The 18,421-nt window shown below is 43.4% G+C and overlaps 1 protein-coding gene across 1 annotated transcript in view; it reads left to right on the top strand.

Moving 5' to 3' along the window:
* Nucleotides 1-18,421, top strand: part of SEMA5A (semaphorin 5A) — a 548,310-nt gene that overhangs the window by 120,863 nt on the left and 409,026 nt on the right. Inside the window, exon 2 of the mRNA XM_040262502.1 lies at nucleotides 8,587-8,679. The gene's annotated coding sequence lies outside the window, so the exon portion shown is untranslated. The remainder of the gene's footprint in view (nucleotides 1-8,586; nucleotides 8,680-18,421) is intronic.

Below are 18,421 nucleotides of genomic sequence, written 5' to 3'. Positions count from 1 at the left end.
CTGCTGGGTGCCCGGCAACAGACCTGGAGGAGAGCATCTCAGCCCCCTGAGGTTTGGTTTGCTCTGTTTTTCTGGATGATTTTGACTGATATCAGATTGGATAATGTGATGTCAAGAGGGAAGAGTGTCTCTAGAAGGTGACTTTAGGATTATGCCCTCTGGGTCCATGGGTATGTTATCATTTACACAAACTTGGAAGTAAAGTGAGGGAAACCTCATGGAATGTTTGCCTGGGCTCTGGGACTCAGAGTTGAATAGGATACAATGATAACCCTTGATAGAGGAAGCAGACAAATCCCAGAGGGTGATATGAGATAACTGGAGGCAAGCACTGGGTGCCCTGGTCACAGAGAACAGGGGACTACATCCCGTGGGGACACATGTGGATTTTAGAGAGCCTGGTGGGATATAGCAACAACGCTTAGAATGACTGGCTTGGGTGATGAGGTCAAGCCAACAAGATAGAATCGGAAAGGGCAAGAAATAGAGTTCTGGATTTAGATTCGTAAATACACTTCATAGGTACCGCAAGGAGGGCAGGTGCTGTCTCAGCAGCTAGTAAAATCAAAAGGAAAAAACAAACAAAGTCCATGGTCAGTTTCATACTTACCGTCCAATAGAGGAGGGGTTTGTCTTCTTGAGATTTTTTGAAAGTGAAAGTAAAGTCGCTCAGTTGTGTCAGACTCTTTTCGACCCCATGGATGGTAGCCTACCAGGCTCTGCTGTCCATGGGATTTTCTAGGCAAGAATACTGGTTTGGGCTGCCATTTCTTTCTCCAGGGGATCTTTCCAACCCAGGGATCGAACCCGGGTCTCCTGCATTGCAGACAGACGCTTTACCGTCTGAGCCACCAGGAAAAGGAAATCCAAACCCAGCTCATGTTGGGGACAGAGAAAAGGGACAGGAGAGCAGCCACGGGGTGGTTTTTATATGTCAGGCATGGCCTGGACCACGCTCCCTGTGCTGGCAGCACTTGTCAGTGGAAAATAACGGAACACAATTTTGTATAATACCATCTGCCTTTTAAACTGGCCTCGTTTTCTTTATGCTTTGTCCAGTGAATCAGGGCTTGTATTGAATGCAGTGGGGAGTGATGGACTGTGTTTTCTTTAATCATCAGTAAGCTCAGAAATTTCCCAATTATTCAGCATCCCTCTCCCAGGTCTGATAGTTTGGTTCATGATGGTCAAGGATGAGGAAAGGGATACAGGTAGAGGGGGGACCCTTAAGTTAAGGTCCTGGGTTGACATTTCGAAGGGTGCCTGTTGCAGAGAGAATGGAGGAAGCATCTTTGATTCATACAAAAAGGGTGTCTTTTTACAGCAGGTTTGCATCAGGACACGCCCGACCTTCTGGTTATGTTTAGCAAGTCCGATTTGATCAGATCTTGTCCTTGCTGGAGGCTGCAGGATGGGCAGAATGGCTTCATGACTAATCGAAGGCAGCTGACATGGTTGTTTTTAAACGTTAGTGAAAGTGCGTTGGTTCTTCCTGGTGAGGAAGTTTCAGTACAGTTTGTGCTGAAATGGGTGACATGACTCATTGCCAAATGCAAAGAAAAGAAAATCTTTTTATTCCCCAACATGTGTACACACTCTAAACACAGCCGGGTTTACAGGAAGGTAAGACACCATCTGGTTCAATGCGTAGTAGCCCATTTCTTATTTTTATCACTGATTCATATTGAGAGGATGAGAAATAGAACAGAAGTAGGCTTTCGGTTATAAAACACATCCAGGGATTCATATGGTGTTAAGCCTGCTGTTGTCTCAAAAGCAAGAAACAAATGCATCTCTGAGCAACTTGACCTGTTGCAAGAACAAAGAGATGAGTTATCTTCTTTTCTTAGTCTTGGAGCCCACCTTTGACAATGGAAGACCCGATAGGTCATTGGGACTGATTTCAACAGGTTTTAAATGCCCATTTATTCTTCATGCCTTTGGAGAAATGAAATTATTTCACTGCACTTGCTGGGTTTAAGCCAAAAAACAAAAGCGTAGTTTCACTTTTAATTCAAAACACAATTTGGTCCGGATCGCTGTTATCTCATGTAAAACAGCAGCATTAAAGTCTGGACGCATATTAATCAAATAAATGAAAGTATTGAGAAGCTAGAACTGACACAGCCCAGCATGCATATTGAATTGGCTTGTGTGGGTCTGTCCTAATCCGATTGGGACATCTTTCCATTTCTCTACTGAATTAGTGAGAGAGCATCCTTTGCAGCTAGAGACTTCTAAAAAGCTTCTATCTGTTCTTTTTTTTTTCAGAAAATAGTTTTCTGAGTGATTTATCCCATTGCCATTTCACTAACAATTCACTGTGATTTTCAGTCTGCCCTCTTTCCAGGGACAAATACTGTCTTCTCCTTCATACACATGCTTGAGACCTTTGTCTGCCTTAGTTCATCTTCATCCTGGGAAGGTTTTAGTGCCAGTTGTGAGTTTAATCTGTGACAGACAGTACCCTCTTCCTAAATAATGACCAAAGAGCTAGTTTAAAAACCCAAACTTGTCCTGTTTGCTTTAATGGGAAGTAACAGCAATAGTTAATTTCTTAGCCTTAAATCTTGATCTTAGAATTGAATCTCAAATTTCGATCTGCGTTGGATCTTGAATCCCTTTTGTGTGTGCAAGCGACTGCTTACAGGGCAAGTCTTGTTGAATGTGTTGTTCTGAATAAATAGGAATTGAGAGACCACGTTTTCCAAAAGCCTCAGACATCCTTCTCTTTCTGGGTCCTGAGATTCTAGTCTACAAAGGACAGATCAATTTAGCTGTCAAAATGAAAGCCGAGAGGCCAATTGCCCATGCAAATTAACCACTTGTGCAAGCGCTTCAAAATTGCCTGCCTGAAAAGTGAGGCTGCCCTTTGAAAATTTGGCACATGGTGGCAGAAAGAAGAAAGTAGCCCCTATTCAGGGACATTTGCGTCCTTAGAGAGCTGATCTTAGAAACTGCTCATTTTGAGCAGTCGCTTAGTTTGGGGCAACATTTTTGCTTGAATAAGGATGTCATTTTTGCCCTCTCTTTCCCTCTCTTCCCATGCCTCCTGGAAGCTCAGAACACATCTCATCGTCTGGTGTAGGAACAGAGGCATAGGAAGTGTTTTTTTATCCTGGCTTTGTTTCAGTTACTGAGGCAGTGAATTCATTCCAGGGTCAGCAGTTCCTACCAGCTTTAAATACTCACCAAAGGATGATCTACCGGAAGCCAAAATGAAAAGCAGTCAGGTTTCTTTTTTCCCAAATGTTGTTAGGATTAGTCAACGCTTTGAGAAATGAAATATCCAATTTCCGCCTTCCGTCTTCTGTAGGTCTCAGCTGTGTCTAATATTTGTAAACCATCACATTCCACAGTGACAACTATCTGATGGAGAGGGGAGCCTCGTGGTGGATCCGGGTGTGAAGGCTGTGACAGGAAGCTCATGTCTCTTTCTTGTGCATCTTACTCCTTGGATGTCACTTTCAGAAGTGCCTGCTCTTTTGTTCCAGGAGGTAGGGTTTACCTCTGCAGGTCTCAGGGCTAGATGACGGTGTCATGAAACGACCAGGATGTGAGGTCCTGTGTTCCCACCTGAGGACCCACTGTCCTTGAAGCTTCAGCCGTTGCTAGGGCTGAAGGTCTTCCGGTGTTGCTACTCTGGCCCAAAGACAGCTAGAGATTTAAAGAAGCAAAATTGTGACGTTTGGTACTTGTCTTTTCTAAATGTAGGTGAGATAATTATGAAAGAGTTTTTTTTACTAAATGGTCTTGATCAAGAAGTGGCATTATTTGTACGAAAACAAACTGGCTGGTTACTAAATTGTTCCTGATTTGGGGGAAGCCAGAGGGTGAATTCTTTGCGGATAGGACCCTTCCACGTGACTAGGGCGCTGTGTGTGTCACTGTTCAGCACATCCTGTTCTCAACTTTGATGCAGCAAAGTGTCTGACTGGCCGTGTAGAGTGATGTTGGAAATAAGGCAGAACTTCCATTTGCCCCTCAGTCTCCAACCAAGCACCCATTCTCTTTCCTTGTTTTCCTCCACAAACTTGAGCACCAGGCCAGCTTCCCATCTGTGATCCTCGCTGCCCTCCGGTCCTGCTTTCCAGTCTTAGCAGAGCTGCTAAAAAGCTTCCAGGCCTTGACTCATTCATTCGATAGTAGTACCTCCCTTTCGTCCCATTTCTCAGTATTTGGTGAATTGTGTAGCGGACAAATCTTGTATGAGCTCTTGAGAACAGAATCAGTTCTTGCTTTATCTACTAACCACCCATCATGCCAGGCCAGAGGGCGACGCTGTGCGTGGTGGTTCGGGATGCCTCTCAATGAAGCTGTTAAATTCTGGGAACTTGGGAAACCCTAGGCCAACCGCTTATAGGTTTTCTGAGCTTGCACCTCATGGTGCTTCTTTCCATGACTCTGCTAGATATCCTTACGATACCAGGTGGTCTTGCCCATTGTCACCTTATTTCCTGTGATTTTACTGTGGTTACTGTGGTGCTATTTCTAAATGGAGCTCTTTAGTTTGGCCTGAAATTTTAGTTTCTCTCTTGTATCTTTAGGATACAAAACCACTGCTCGGCTGACCTTTTGTTTCTAGGGAAATATTTCAATACACCTTTTTTCCTCACTCTAAGCCACGTGGGGAAGTTTGCATATTTTAGCAGAAAATTGTGTTCTCAAGGGTGTGTCCTATATGCTCAGTTGCTCAGTTGTGTCCGACTCTTTGCAACCCAATGGACTGTACCCCACCAGACTCCTCTGTCCATGGAATTTTCCAGGCAAGAATACTGGAGTGGGTTGCCATTTCCTCCTCTAGGGGGGTCCTCCAGGTCCAGGAATTGAACCCCCATCTCCTGCATCTCCTATGTTGGGAAGTGGATTCTTTACCACTGAGCCATCTGGGAGGCTTCTGATGAATACTTAGTGCTAATTGAAATTTAAATTTTACATATGTATTTTAATTTAGAGATGATTTTATGAACTTGTGAAGGTGGCCACAGGTACCACTTCTAACTAAGATAGGTTTCTTGTCTGTGAATCAGAGTGTGACAGGGGTCACCCTGCACGTGTATTCACAGTGGTAGCATTTTCCATGGCAAGGCCCTTGTTAAGAATCATGAGGCAGAGCACTTAGGAGCTGTTTATACTATAGTTGATTTTCAGCTAAAGGAAAATATGGAATTGAGTCAAGTGGAGACATTTGTGTTTTAATAAAACATAAGCAATTTCTTATTTAATGAGTAGTTATAATAAATAGCCATTTAAAAATACTCCAACTTCAGTCTGAGATGACCCTCTGAGACTTTGTAGCTTCTTTACCTTTGGAATTTTTTCTCAGTTTTCTAGAAAATATGTCAGCAAGTTAGTTTGTACATCAGCTAATTTATGACCTCACTGGGGGAGGATGAGAGAGCTCAGCATCCAGGCCCAAAGGGGCTGATATCTGACTTTAGCTTAGCCTATTCAAGGTCACTGCTTTGTTGCTGCAGTTTCCAAGCCTGCGCCTACGCTGCTCGGCACACGAGCGTGTCCTAAGGGATGGTGTATATTCCTTTAGAGCACCAGTCCTCAACCTTTTCATCACCAAGCACTGGTTTCATGGAAGACAGTTTTTCCATAGATCAGGGGTGGAGGGGGATGGTTTGGGGATGACTCAAGCACAGTCGAGTTCATGCTCCTACGAGAATCTAATGCCACTGCTGATCTGACAGCAGGCAGAACTCAGACAGTAATGCAAGTGATAGAGAGCCGCTGTCAATACAGATGGAGCTTCACGTACTCACCTGCCACTTACCTCCTGTTCTGCAGCCTGGTTCTTAACAGGTTATGGACCAATACTGGTCCATGGCACAGAGGTTGAGGACTCCTGCTTTAGAGGGTGGCACACCTATCCAGGCAAGGGTTGACCCTCCAGAGTAGGAGGTCCTGATGGTGTTTGCGTGGCTATCATGGGCTAGGGTGGTAAAATGTCTTTTTCACTGTTGATGTAACTGCAAGCATAGTTAAAACCTTTCAGGGTGTGTGTCTTGAATCCTGCTGTTGGAACTAGTTTCTTGTTTAGATTTCAGATTCTTAAGGGCGTTCTATTGTCTCTCAAGGCTGTGTGAACTCTGGGCATTCTGTCCTTTGAGTGCTGCCTTTTCACAAGGAAGGGCCTCGCTTTTATGTCTGAGGTTGAGCCTGGTGCATCTGGCTGTCCAGGATGCAGGCTGTCCCCACCTGGATTCAGCAGGAAGATTCACCTCCTGCAGTATTTGTTGTGTGGTTGTGTCAACAATTCTGGATTCTTTCAATGTCCTATTTGGCCTCCATCATTTTTGCCTTTTAAAAGGATAGCCGATCTCTGTAGGTGTGACTCTTGGATGTCTTAGCTGAGGGGCTACATCAGCTAATTTATGACCTCACTGAGGGAGAATGGGAGAACTCAGCCTTCAGACCTAATTATCACCCTCTCATTTTTAACTTAATTCTGACACATGGGAATCTTTAAGAATTGCTGGAGGTTCATGGCAGTAACCAGTGGGCCTATCCAACTTTATCAGTTAAATTTTGATTAAGAGATAACCAAATGGAAAGAAATTTTAGTACTAATTGTAAAACAGATCAAGAGAGGAAGTTACTGTATTCAAGTTGCTTAGTCAAGAAGTCCCAGCTAACATATTTGTTGCCCCACCCAGAGGAGATATTACTGGTATCGTGAGAAAGGAATTGGCCGCTCCTAGGAATTTTTCCTGGGCCGAGTATGCCTTTTTACCTTGGGGAGAGCTCCCTTCCTCCCTTTTTGGCCTCGAAGATTTACATCTGCATCTCCTCTTTCCAAAGGATGAAGTCACAGACTTTCAAAGACTCAGCGGGGACCTCAAGGGATCAGCGAGGCCGCAGTGCAGGAGTGCACCTGGGCTGTGGGCGCCTTCTGGGGCACCTCTGAATATTTTACTTTGGATTGCCCCCTCACTTCCCATGAAGATGCCTAATGGAGGCAGAGAGCCTCATGGAGACAGGTTGTCACCTAGCCATTGTCCTCTGGCCTCTGAACCTCAGGACTGTCAAATGGCATTTCAATAGATAGAAAATTATATAAATTTCCAGGTGCTGTAATCCAGTTGTCCTTCTGCAGGCAGATGGCCTTTAGATAATCACTAAGTAGACAGTGTGGGAATCATTGCATAGGGGGACAGCCAGAATGTTTCCGAATGTTCTGGAAGCTTCTTCTCCCCCTTTTCTTGTCATCATTCTCAGCTGCTGCCCAAGTGTTCATGCTGGGATAGGCATGTTCAGTCACTCAGTCATGTCTGACTCCTTGCCACCCGTGGACTGTAGCTCACCAGCCTCCTCTGTTCATGGAATTTTCCAGGCAAGAATACTGGAATGGGTTGCTATTCGCTACTCTTGGGGATTTTCCCGACCCAGGAATCGAACCTGCGTCTTTTGTGTCTCCTGCATTGGCAGGCAGATTCTTTACCACTTTGCCACCTGGCAAGCCTTGGACTAGGCAACCTCAGTGTGTTTGAGGTTTATGGCAGCCAGAAGCTATGGATTGCAGTGAGTAGAAGGAAACTACAACAGCTAGGACAGCAGGACAAGCATGAACTCCAAATTGTAGCAGTTGAAGTAGGAGACATCCTTAACTAGTAATGGAGAGATTTCTTTTCATGCATGGTTCTAGGGAAGCTCATGCTTCGCAGTCATCTTTCATCACATTATGTATTAAGCTTTCAGGATTTTATTTAAATTTGTTACGTTGAACAAGCGGATTGGATAAATTTGCTTTAGTAATGTGAATTGTTTTTATGGTTTACAATTTCCTTTAAAAAAAAGCTTCATATTTTGCATCAGATAAATTAATATGTAAATAAAAACACAAGTTCTGAATCTAGTATAGTTTATTGTATACCTTCTGACTTCATCTCCTATTTTTGAAATGCATTACTTACGGTACTGTGTATTTCCAAAAACAGAATGAAAGACCCCATCATAAAATGGGTAAATTTATACAATTGGAATTTGATGCTCAAACTGCTTAAAGAAATTTAAACAGGTGTGCAGTGGAGAAGGCAGTGGCACCCCACTCCAGTACTCTTGCCTGGAAAATCCCATGGACGGAGGAGCCTGGTAGGCTGCAGTCCATGCCAAGGATCAGACACTGAGCGACTTCCCTTTCACTTTTCACTTTCATGCATTGGAGAAGGAAATGGCAACCCACTCCAGTGTTCTTGCCTGGAGAATCCCAGGGATGGGGGAGCCTGGTGGGCTGCCATCTATGGGGTCTCACAGAGTCGGACACGACTGAAGTGACTTAGCAGCAGTAGCAGTGCAATGGTCCTTTTGGTTGTTTTATGAGATTTGTCTTCCTGTATTCACAATATCTGAATTTTTGTTTCTCCTTTTCTGAGGAAAGGAGCCCCTTGGTATGGGATAGAAGGCTAGGGCTGTCATGTTGTGATTTCCAAGTTGCTCTGTGCTAAGCCTTACGTTGTCAATGCAGCTGGTTATGCAGGGAATTCATGGAACTTTCTAGAATCGATCAGCAATGACCATGGTCTCTTTTCAAATGGGTTAATATCCCCTCTGTTTTTTACCCCCTTGTCTTTGTTGAAGCATTGGTGTGTGAGCTGGGCTGAGCCACCCGAGAGGCTGTGGATCCTTCCTGTGATACATGGTCGAGGACACGCTCCACCCCTTTCCTCCTTGGTAAGTCGGGCCCTCAAATGGGAAATGAAGAAGCCAATGATTTCACAGATTGAGAAAATCATGATGATTGTGAGCATCACGTATCTCAGCTGTGCAGAAAGGCAGTGGAAGAATGAGCAGCCTTCCAGAGAGGAACTGAAAGCACAGAGAAGTGATGTAATGGGCTCAAGATCTCACTAGTGATCAGAGGCAGGGCTGGGACGTGAACCCACGTTCTTAACCTTAATCCAGTACGACCTCTTAGCACTAAGCATGCCTCCTGAGAATAAGGACAGACATGATTTTATTCTGCTCTGAAAATACTTAGATCCTCTAAGCTCATGTTAAATAACAAGAAATCAATTTTTTGAACAGTAGGCTATATCAGGAGATAGTAAACTTTTTCTGAAACGGGTGAGATAGGGAACATTTCAGAATTCATTAGCCATGTCATCTCTATCTTGTCATCATCACCATTATCTTGTACCAGCTCAGCTCTGTGTTGTAGCCTAAAGCAGCCACAGATGATACATATAAATTTACAAATTCAGGCATCAAGCTGAGCTGGACTTGTTCCCCATGACTGTAGTTTATCGAATCTTGATCTACATGCAATGCTCCAAGATCCCAGTGTAGAGAGTGAGAGTGTTTTAGTGGCCAGTAGGTATGAGTCCCTTAACAAAATTTATCTTGGATGCTCAGAAGTTAATCATAAGCCACTTTGAACAAAGCCTATTGTAACTGCAAAAACCTACTCCTTGGCTGCATTTGGTTTTCAGTGCTTATCACAGACAGTATGCCCTGAGTGTATTAGTCTGAGTCCAAACACCTAGACTACAGCTTTGCTCCAGCAGGGCCTGATCAAGATGGTGTTGGTAATCTAGAATGTCTAGCTCATTTACTGGGAGAAGGCAATGGCAACCGACTCCAGTACTCTTGCTTGGAAAATCCCATGGATGAAGGAGCCCGGTCGGCTGCAATCCAAGGGGTCGTTAAGAGTTAGACACGACTGAGCGACTTCATTTTCACATTTCACTTTCATGCATTGGAGAAGGAAATGGCAACCCACTCCAGTGTTCTTGCCTGGAAAATCCCAGGGACAACGGAGCCTGGTGGGCTGCCATCTATGGGGTTGCACAGAGTCGGACACAACTGAAGCGACTTAGCAGCAGCAGCAGTAGCTCATTTACCAAATAAGTTCAGATAGCTTTCCTATTTTGGTCTACATATAATTTCTAAGTGGGACATTTTTATTTGGTAGCTGTATACCTGCTGCTGGGCTTCCCAGGTGACTCAGTGGTAAGGAATCCTCCTCCCAGTGCAGAAGACACAGGAGACCTGGGTCCAGTTCCTGGTCGGGAAGATCCTCTGGAGTAGAATTGGCACCCCACTTTGCCTGGAAAGTTCCATGATCAGAGGAGCCTGGCGGGCCACAGTCCACGGGGTGGGAAAGAGTCGGGTACGACTGGGTGACTGAGTGTATATGCTCCTACGTACATACTCCTAATATGCATACCTTATACATATTAGGGCAATCATGCAATTATCTTGGGGGCTGTCTTATAATTACATTGTACAGAAGTATTCTGGTATCAAATCTTCATCTTTTATTCTGCACAAAAGCAGATGTTTACAAGAGAAGTGTGAACAAGATTGACATACTTAAATCATGGGGTAACATGGCAACCGTCTTTGCCACATACATCAGATGAGGTGGGGTTTTGATTTTTTTAAATTTTTTCTTGCTTCAAGTTCTGCTAGACTCTCTACCTTACTGCTTATTATCTAACAAGAAGGATAAAGGAAAACCAGTTAATTTGTGTTTCCTGAAGGAGTTTAAGCAGGGACCTATTCTAGTTGTTCATTCCTGCATTCACAGAAGTAAGTAATTGTAGCAAGCATGTGAGCCTGATGTTTTATAACTTTTGAGGATATACCTTTTTCCAGAGCCACTGGTCTTGGCACTTCTTTTACAAGTAATGGAAAAGTGTTCTGCACTTTAATAGCAATGATATGAAAAGTAAAATTTAGATTATAAAAGTGTTGGAAAGCTAGGTGTGGTACCTTGTTAATTGGAAAAAGCAGGTTGCAGAATGTGTGTGTGAAGTCGTTCAGTCATGTCCGACTCTTTGCGACCCCGTGGAAAGTAGCCCACCAGGCTCCTCTGTCCATGGGATTCTCCAGGCAAGAATACTGGAGTGGGTTGCCATTTCCTTCTCCAGGGGATCTTCCCGACCCAGGGATCGAACCCAGGTCTCCTGCATTGCAGGGAGACGCTTTAAGGCTGGGCAAGTTCCCCATAACTTGCAGAATAATATACTTAATATAATTGCTTTCATCTTAAAAAACACACTCATACTATCTCTGCATCCAAGTGCCTGTGTGTTAAAAAGTCTGTTAGATCACACCTTGGTATATACCAGACTCTAAACAGGTCATCTCTGGGGTTGAGGTGTTGGCCCTTTATAAACCAAATGTGTATGTGTGTGTGTGTGTGTGTGTGTGCGTGTGTGTGTGTGTGTGCGTGCATGTGTGCTTAAGTGCATACGCTCAGTCCTGTCTGACTCTTTGCAAACCATGGACTCTAGCCCTGCAGGCTCCTCTGTCCATGGGATTCTCCAGGCAAGAATACTGGGGTGGTTGCCATCTCCTTCTCCAGGGGATCTTCCCCACACCCAGGGACCAAACCCGTGTTTCTTGCAACCCCTGCACTGGCAGGCTGGTTCTTTACCAGCTGAGCTCCTGGGGGAGATTATAAACCATATAGTCACTATCTAAAATTTTCTGAAGAATGTTGTATTTTTGCAGCTTAAAAATATGAAAAGAAGATTAAAGTAGTGAAAGCTGATTATGGAAATTATGTAAAAGAGGGGAATATTCACCCATAGTGCCTCCATCAAAGATAGTCACTGTTGTCATTTAATACAATCTTTTGTGAGTGTTGTACAGAGTGGGAACACCACTATACGTAAAATTAACATACTGCTTTTTCACTTCTTATAACGTATATTTTTTATGCTATATACAAATGGTAATGACATATCAGAGTCAGACACGACTGAGCGACTGAACTGAACTGAATAGCATATCATGTAACTGAAAATTGTTAATATATTTTATTTGAATGCCTCATAATAGTCTATCATGCAAAGGTACTACAATGTAATTTACTGCATATTTTTTTAAAATTGGGGTGTAGTTGCTTTAGAATATTGTATTAATTTCTGCTGTGCAATGAAGTGAACCAGCAGTATGTACACATATGTCCCCTTTCTCTTGGACCCCCTCCTCTCACCCATCTAGGTCATCACAGAGCGCTGAGCTGAGCTGCTGTGTTGTGCAGAGGCTTGCCACTCGTGATTTTACACATGGTAGTATACATGTCAGTCATAGCTCATCCCACCCACCTTCCCCGACTGTGGCCACATCTTCATTCCCTAAGTCTGTGTTTCTTTTACTGCCCTGCAAATATGTTCGTTGGTACCATTTTTCTAGATTCCACATACTTGCATTAATATATGATGTTTGTTTTTCTCTTTCTGACTTCTTTGCTGGAGATATATATTATTTTCAGTTAACAAAAATCACAGACAGTGTGAAAGGGTCATGGCAAGGGGAGGGTAGCAGACTCCTGAACCCCACTGCTGCTTGCTGTTGCTTGCTTTCACAGCCCACACTGTCACTACCTCGTGAAGAGTGGAAATTTGGAGCATAAAGTAGACACTTCATAAACAAAAGCAGCTATTATTATGAAGGTTTTCTTTTAATTGAAGATGAGTTCATTATGCCAGAATAGCTGTAGTTGATTTACTGTTTTAGAGTCAGTGCATTTTAATAAGATTGTCAGTCAGCTTTGCAGAAGTATTCTAGATATTTTTATTTCACTAAAAATATGTTACAGAATTTGTTTTGCTAAAGCTTTAATATCATCATCATCATCATTAATTTTTTAAATCAATTTGATAGTTTTGCCTCCTTTTATATACTCTATTGTTTACTCATTATGTTATTTGGTAGATTTTTAAATTTTTTGTGTGATAGCTGTTTTTTGAGAAGGGGAGAAGAGCAGGAGAGAATCTGGAGGAGAGAAAGGGAACTTACTTGTGAAAGAATCATTAGTTCTCATTTTATACTCATTAGCTGTTGAGACGGAGAAGGCAATGGTACCCCACTCCAGTACTCTTGCCTGGAAAATCCCATGGACGGAGAAGCCTGGTAGGCTGCAGTCCATGGGGTCACGAGGAGTTGGACACGACTGAGCGACTTCCCTTTCACTTTTCACTTTCATGCGTTGGAGAAGGAAATGGCAACCCACTCCAGTGTTCTTGCCCGGAGAATCCCAGGGACGGGGGAGCCTGGTGGGCTGCTGTCTCTGGGGTTGCACAGAGTAGGACACGACTGACGTGACTTAGCAGTAGCAGCAGTAGCTGTTGAGATTCCATGTTTTTTTTAACAGATACTTGCATAATAATATTAACCCTTTGTTGTCTTTCTCCCCAGTATATTAGCTTGTTAACTTTATCCTTTTAAATTCAAAGTTTATTTTAGTGTCACCAGGTAGTTCCTTCATAGTTATTTCAATCAGTGCTTAGAAACTTAATACATTTTTTTCCTTTGCTTTCTTCTGATATTATTAAAAATACTCAACTCTTTCATTCAGGGATGTGTTCACTTATGTAAGAATAGCTATCTCTTATTTTGTAATTCTTCTCATAGTTTTATTCTGCCTCTCTTTTAACTCCCTGACAAAAATCATCCCCCAAATTTTCTGAGGAGGATGTTCAGACAATCAAAAATATTTGTAGGAATGAGAGAGCTCAAGGAAATATTGCTTCATCCCACAAATAGAGATCAGGTTTATAGCCAGACAACTGGAATTCTTTCATTCTTTAACTTTCCTCTTTTAGCTTGGGGAAGGTTAACTTTGGCATTTTATCTATTTTTTTAAACAACTGTATTTCATATCTTTTTATTCAGTAGAACTTAACTCATTATGTTGAGCATTATTAAGTCAAATGTTAGTGTTTTTCCTCTAGTTTCATTTTTGTACATAACTTTTGATTTGCACCAAAATAGTCTGTGGTGTGTCTGAAAGACCAAGGCATGACTGGTGGAATCTTGTATGTATTGGTCGATGTCTTCACTTGTTGAGTTGAGAGCACTCACCTAAAATATTAATTAATTGTTAATTATCATGTGCTTACGAGGACGGTTTCATAATTGTGTAAGTTCCAAAAGATAGAGAATTAGCTAGATTTCAGTTTTGGAGATGGAGTTGAACCTGGCTTTGGCCATGTTGAAACCCAGTTCAAGCCTCCATATTTCTAGTTTTCTACTTTTCTTGGCTGGTAAATTCTGAGTTCTGCTGTCAGTGTTGCAGTTGGGGCTGCTATGCTGATAGGAATTCTATTTTATGATATTTGCAGTGCATCTCTATGTATATTATTGACATAAGGCATATCCCTTGTTTAAACATGCTGAGTGGTTGCCTTTGGGGATCAAGATTTAGCCTGTCAGTCTCAATAACGTCTGGAATACTAAAGCTGTGGCCTCCGTATCTTATTACTCTTGCCCCATTGTCCAGGCAGCAATCTGGAAAGGCCACAGGCAGATCTGATCTGTTTTGTCATATGTATCTCAGTCCACAGGAGCCAGGCTCACTGATAACAGAGCTGTGTGCTTCCATTCTTCACAGTCAAAGGCATCAGAATGGGGAAACCTTGCTTTCTCTCCTGTTCTCGTCCCTGTTGGGATTTTGGCCTTTCAAACTTGTTTGTTTGGGTGAGTTTCTGCACGTTATGTTATTGTCCCGGCTCTGTGACTACTATAAATATTTGTGAGTCACAATGTGTGATGAAGTTCAGAATTCTTTTCTCCCTGGGAATGGACCATGTGTACTGTTCATTCTCAGGCACCCATTAGAGGGGCTGATATCTGTGTATGGGGTTAATTGCTTGGGTTTGAAGGTTTACATGTGCCTGTGAGTACACTGCCCCTTGATTAAACTGTTTGTGAGATCTTTTCTGGCAGAACTCTCTTAAGGGCATAAAAATGACCCTGTGTTTGGGTTTTTGGATTTCATGGACTTGAGGTTTTCCTGCTTGTGGTCTGCAGATCACAGTACTGGAGAGGCTTCCGTAGCTGAAGGGTTGTAAAGCTAATCAGCTCGTGTTTTCTCCACTGGAGCCTTTCATGTGGCTTGCATGCTTGTTTGTGTCTCTTTTAGCCTCCCAGGCCACAAACGAAGCAGAGTCATTTTGTTTCGTTTGCTTTTGCCTCAAGCTTGGGCAGTAACCACTCTTGGTTAAACCAAAGCCAAGGTTGGAAAGATGGTCAGTAGATTCTGGGAAGTAAATACCATCATATTTTCATATAATAGTGTCTAAAAATAGTGAACAGATCTTCCATTTTCAGTGCTGAGGAATTAGGTGGGTGCATCCAAGCTGTTTATCATTGCTGAGAATTTTTTTTTTTTGGTAGGAGGTGGGAGATAATTGCCTTGCTCGCAGCTCAGTGGTCATATACCTTTGAGAACAGTTGTTTCTGTTTCCCCAGAGTCACCTCCTTGCTACAGCTATGGTTTGAAGGTGAGGCACCTGCCCAACTTGGCCAATCACACGTCCCACCCTTTGGCCACTCTGATCGATTCTTCTTGAGACCAAGACTCCAACTTGGGCATGAATATCCCATTCCTTCTCTTAGTACTTAAACAGTTTTTCCCTTTCTTTCCTGCCTCGTCAGTTTTTATTTTCCCCTCTCTGCTGGATCTTTCCAATAGGAAAGCAAACATCTACTGTTAAAAAAAAAAGTGACCTGTTGATCTGAATTTCCTCTCCAACTATGAGCCCATTCTCTTCTCTTTACAGAAAAACTGCTTGAAAGCATTTGTTTGTATTTATTATCCTTAATTGTGTTTCCACTTCCTTTTGAACCCACCTGGACCACTGAGTCCTTCCATCAGTCCTGCCTCTTTAAGGTTACCTGTCGCCAGCATGTTAGCAAATCCAGGGGCTGATGTTGTCAGCATCGCCCATGCGGTGAGGGTCAGCCGTGCTCCTACCATGCAGTCCATCCCTCTCAGCTCCTTGAAGCACTTGCTCCATCTGGTTTCAGGACATCGCCGTTCTCTAGAGTGACTCCCACATCTCTGGCCAGTTACCTCAACTGCTCAACTCCCTGCCCTACAGCCATTGAGTCTTGCAGGGTCTTGCAGTGCCTTGACCCTCCCTTCTCTGCTGACCTTCCCCATCATTTGTATCATTTCTGCTGTCCCCAAAGTGTAAGCTCCATGAGGTCAGGGATTTTTGTCTATTTTGATCACTGTTCCATCTTCAGGCATAGAGAATGACCTGAGACATAAAAGCTGCCAATAATTATTTGTTGGATGGATGGCTGGATGATTTTGAAAGCTGGCTCAGAAAAACCTAATTTTAGTTTGGACACAGAACTGGAAGTACCCGAGATTGTCTGTAAGAGGGAGGAATGGGCTTATTCAACCTCTGTATCCAACTGAAGCTTAGTGTATTTGGTGTAATTTTGCCCACATTGTCCAGCAGGTGGGTACATGTTCATTTAGTCTCAGTTCACATGTCACCTCTTTCGCCGAGCCTTATCGTCCTTATGCATAGCCAGACGAAAGATGCGGCGCCTCCACATTCCTAGGCATGTCCCCATAATGGCAGGTTAAAACTGGACTCATTCTGCTGTTCCCTGCAGACATGTAGTCCTTTCCTTTCCAGACCAGGAAGCCCTTGACTTGATTGTGTTTATCTTCCCAATTCTTAACACACAATAAGCACTGAATATGTATGTGTTATTTAGTGAAGTGATTCTGATTGAAATTTTTTAAAACATGATTTACTTCATAGTCCTTAAGAGTGTGATAATGGTGTGCTCCTCTGGACTTCTGATCATGCTCTGTTTGATTTAAGATGTTTATTTCATGATTTTACAATAATTAAATAGATTTGCGGTAGCCATTATAGACTGCCCCCGTACTGTCCCGCTGTGGCCGCTTACCGTTGCCACAAATAATTTTTGCTGTTTCTGGATGAGGGTACCTCATTCATAGTGCGCCCTAGAGAGGGGGAGTGCACGGGCCTCTCTAAGGGTGCTTCTCCCTCAGAGTGGTCCCTGAGTTGTGAGCACACCCGAAAGGGGCGTTGACAGTGGTCCGTCAGCACAGAGTCCACGACCACACTGTGAGATCAGAAGGCAGTTCCTTCCTGCCTTTAACATTTCTAACACAGAGTATTTGGACCCACTGTCAAGGTCACAGTGGAACCTCATCAGTCTCATCTTCAAGAAGTAGTTAGTTGTAGTTACTTTAGTAGTTTGTCGCTCAGTCGTGTCCGACTCTTTGCGACCCCATGGACTGTAGCCTACCAGGCTCCTCCCTCCATGGGATTCTCCAGGCAAGAGTACTGGAGTGGGGTGCCATTTCCTTATTAAATGTAAAAATGGCACCGTGCAGCGTGGCTGAGCCAAGCTCAGAACCCTGAAGCTGTGTTTCCTGTGAAGTAGTTACCAGGGATGTACAGGCTCAAAAAACAGCCCTGATGTGCCTGGGTCCTACCATGCTGGGACCATAAGGCTCTGGGTCAGTTGAATAGTCTGTCTACAGATAGAAGGATAGAGAGATAGATATATTCATAGACATATGGGGCTTCCCTGGTGGCTCAACGGTAGAGAATCTGCCTGCCCATGAAGTAGACGTGGGTTCAATCCCCGGGCTGGGAAGACCCCCCCAGAGGAGGAAATGGCCACCATCAGGCATTCTTGCCTGGAAAATCCCATGAACAGAGGAACCTGGCAGGCTGTAGTCTATATGGGATCACAAAGAGTCAAACACAGCTTAGTGGCTAAACATCACCATCACCACCACCACCACCATTCATAGATATATAGGTTTGTAGATAGAGATACAGATGAAATAAACATAAATATACATATAGACAGAGAAACCACTAGCACTGAGCTCATGAAGGTCACTAAAGCAGGAGTAGTCAGTGAAATAAGTGTCACTAAAACATTGTACTAAATGGACTTTCCTGGTGGTCTAGTGGCCTTAAGGCTCCATACTCCCAATGCAGGGGGCCTGGATTCGATCCCTGATCAGAGAACAGATATCGTATGCCTCAGCTAAGACCTGGTGAAGCCAAATAAGTAAATAAAAATAAATATTAAAAAATACGACAGTGTACTAAAGCCCAGCTTTGTGACTTAATTATGAGTTTCTGGTAAATTGATTGATAGCTACTGAATGATCCCCAACCATGAAGCGCCTTTTAGATAAATAATCTTTCATTGACTTGGGGCTACAAGTATGTGCATATTCATTGTTGTTGTTGTTTGATCACTAAGTCGTGTCTGACTCTTTGCCACCCCGTTTTCTGCAGCCCGCCAGGCTCTTCTGTGCCTGGGATTTCCCAGGCAAGAATACTGGAGTGGGTTGCCATTTCCTTCTCCAGGGGATCTTCCTGACCCAGGAATCAAACCTGCATCTCCTGAATTGCAGGTGGATTCTTTCCCACTGAGGCACCAGGGAAACCCTACACATACGTATACACAAAAATGTTTTTCACTGGAAGTTGCAGACAGCTGGCCACCATTTTTATCACTCATCCCTGAACACAGATGCAAGTTCTGAGCTATGAGCAGCAGCAGGATGCATCCACAGGCCAGGCACACAGTAGGACCCAAAGGTGAAGGAACATCAGTGAAGTAATGAGTGACCACATGTTACCCATATAAGTGCTCATTC

This window comes from Oryx dammah, unplaced genomic scaffold, assembly GCF_014754425.2.
Source record: "Oryx dammah isolate SB20612 unplaced genomic scaffold, SCBI_Odam_1.1 HiC_scaffold_20, whole genome shotgun sequence".
NCBI lineage: Eukaryota > Metazoa > Chordata > Mammalia > Artiodactyla > Bovidae > Oryx > Oryx dammah.
Note: the sequence above shows the minus strand (reverse complement) of the source record. Positions and strands in the feature narration are given on the sequence as shown.